This window comes from Rhagoletis pomonella, unplaced genomic scaffold (genome assembly GCF_013731165.1).
Source record: "Rhagoletis pomonella isolate Grant_MI unplaced genomic scaffold, Rhpom_1.0 Rhpom_scaffold_01249, whole genome shotgun sequence".
Classification (NCBI taxonomy): Eukaryota; Metazoa; Arthropoda; class Insecta; order Diptera; family Tephritidae; genus Rhagoletis; species Rhagoletis pomonella.
This window is the reverse complement of record NW_023459803.1, coordinates 36,026-38,823: the sequence shown is the minus strand read 5'-3', so window position 1 is coordinate 38,823 and position 2,798 is coordinate 36,026.

Genomic DNA, 2,798 nt, shown 5'->3' with positions numbered 1-2,798 from the left:
TCCTTCAAATGCAACTCAGTAAATTTAGGTACCCAGCCTCGATGAAAGCTGTTGACTCTCGAATACACATTTCCCCATTCGTTCTCTTTTATTTTTAAGTTATGTTACGGTTTTTCATAGATCATTGACAAATTGTATTCAGTCGTTACGTAATTTTTACCAAATTAAAGGTCAGACTTATATCTGTTAACAGTGCAACTCTCCTTACAACTATACATTGAACATTTCTGTAAATAAAATCAAAAATTACAATTTTACGACTCATCGTGTTTCGTCCTTCGAAAATCAAAATGGAGCACATGCGAGCTAATTATTTTTGCTATAATTGCTCAATGATAACTGTAGTTACATTTAAAAATATTATTCAACAAAAATATCAGAATAGACCGATTTTACATTTTCTAAAAAAATGCCATATTAAAAGCAATTTCGTTAAGTTTAGTCTTAGATGATAGAAATAGCCTTCTTCTTTCATGTTCAAAAGGCTTTATCTTGCAACCAGAAGACCGACAGAGAGCGTGGAGAAAAAAAAACTATCATAACATTGACTGTTTTCAGGTTGACATATGTCAAAGGGAAAGCAGCGGAGACTCCCTCATGGCTACCATTCAATAGGTCAGCTACTTAGCTTTAGGAATAGTGCCTTTTACTTGACTTTTGCAACAAGCTTACGCTTATGTGAGATCATTCTGGTCGACAGTGGACCGGGGACAATCTAGTATATAGATATATTTTTTTAAATTGCACATAGTTGAAGCTTGTGTATAAACGGTTTTGGTTAACAAATAAGCTATATTTTTCACAAAAAAAGAAACTGAAATTATATAACAAAATAATAAATTGTTAAATATGTGGGGCGCTTATAACTTTGCCACGGTTTGCATGCAGGATTGCAGTTGACTGCCGTACTGAATCATTCTCAAGCCAAATAATTGTTTTCGTCCTCTAACCTTGAATTATTCATGATGTATTAAGTTCAAGTCGCTAATAAATTAATATTTACAAATAACTTTCATACTCTTATTTACATATATTTCTTTTACTCTCCCTTAGGGTGTCACACACACAATGGTTTATGTATGTATGTATTAACTTCAATTCACTGCTGTTTGATCCAAAACAATAGGAGATGAAATCAACATAATTGCAGTAAGAATAAAATCTGTCAAATAGAAAGTCACATAATATATTTACTTAATCTATGAGTATGATTATGTGAGCTTAAGCTTCGTAAACGCAAATAAAAACATACATATGGAAATCGCGATTGAAACTGACACTGTACATCCTTATCAATAATATGCTTACAAATATAACAACAACCACCAAAACAAATACATATGACAAAGTAAAAGTATAAGAACAAAAGAAAACATACAAAATAACAACAACAACAATTCCCATACAAATAAATGTGATTGCTAAAAGTGGTAGAGAGATTTTGGTCCGTAGATAATTGCGGAAGGTGGAGTCACAAGGAGTTCAAAGTACAATCATGTCTCCAGTCTGGCTGGTGGTTGAAGTTGCTAGAACATAAATAATGTTCATATAAAACTACAATTGCGGTATTAAGATGAAATGGGAGAAAAACAAGAGATTTGGGAAAAAAGAAACATTGAATAACTGAAATTGAAATGAAGCAATGAATAAAATGCAGGGTAGAGGAATTGAAAATCTGAAAGGCAAATACATCTATACAGCAGAAGCAAACACACACGCATTGAGAAACAGAAGAGCGTTAACGATGCCGCTCTATGGACTATTTGCTGAAGCTATTGTTGTTGGCTGTGTTGTAATTTCTAGAGGCACTTTCGACGCCAGCGCCCCCACCCAGCAAGCAAGCTGCCAGTCATGAAGCCATGAAGCTGAGCAAATGAGCTAAGCGAGCTAGCGCACACACAAAACATATCCAACGTGCGTATATGTACCCTGCAGGAAATTTATCTAATTATAGGTTAACTTAAAGTTGATTAAGAAGGAACTAAATGTCATCATTATTATCTGTATGTATTTTCTTTGCAGAAGGCTAACTTTATTTGTATGGCGACGTTACATTTTTGTTTACATATAGAATTTCTAGAAAATTTTTATGTAAGCAGTTTTTTAGGCGCATTAAATTATATGGAACGAAGTTCAAAAAATCGCGTTGATTTAAAAATATTTTGTTTTTTTTTCTGCTAACGGTCTCCGGCATTTTATTTCATAAGAAATTCATGCTTATATGGAAAAAAATCAAATATCCCCCACCAAAAAAATCCCAAAAGTCAATGGGATTTCTTAGCCGTTTGGAACTTGCACTTCATCAGACTAAAATTGTACATATGTGCTATAAAACTGAAAATTTTGATGAAATTTGTTTTGAATATTTATGAACTTTACATCTAATATATAAAAATCTCGTGTCACGGTGTTTGTGGTCGAACTCCTCCTAAACAGCTGGACCGATCTTTATGAAATTTTTTGTGCATATAAAATAGGTATGAGAATCGGATGTAAAGTATATTTCATATCGCTAGGTGCAGGGGGCGTGGCACCTCCCATACAAACCGAATTTTTCATACTGCATATCTCTGGAAGTGTTCATGGTAGAGTTCTCGAATATGGTATGGAGATATACGAAAACAATCACATGCTCATGGAGAAAAATTGTGATTATTGGAAAAGGGGGCGTGGCACCTCCCATACAAACCGAATTTTTCATACTACATATCTCTGGAAGTGTTCATGGTAGAGTACTCGAACATGGTAAAGAGATATATGAAAACAATCACATATTCATGGAGAAACATTGTGGTTAT